Here is a 277-nt window from a genome sequence, read left to right as displayed (position 1 = left end):
TTACGGTGACGTAAACACACCAGCATCAGTTGTCAAGCGATGTTGGCGGGGGACAAACACAGACACACACATATATATACATATATACGACGGGCTTCTTTCACTTTCCGTCTACCAAATCCACTTACAAGGCTTTGGTCGGCTCTAGACTATAGTAGAAGACACTTGCCCTAGAAATTTTTAATAAAATTGAAATGCTGCAGTGACGTTGGGAGTTCATTATCTCTTAAACTCAATAGCTAATGCGGCTTATTTAAATAATTCCTCCTTAAAATAA

Source organism: Octopus bimaculoides, chromosome 8 (genome assembly GCF_001194135.2).
Source record: "Octopus bimaculoides isolate UCB-OBI-ISO-001 chromosome 8, ASM119413v2, whole genome shotgun sequence".
Classification (NCBI taxonomy): Eukaryota; Metazoa; Mollusca; class Cephalopoda; order Octopoda; family Octopodidae; genus Octopus; species Octopus bimaculoides.
This window is presented reverse-complemented; position numbering follows the sequence as displayed.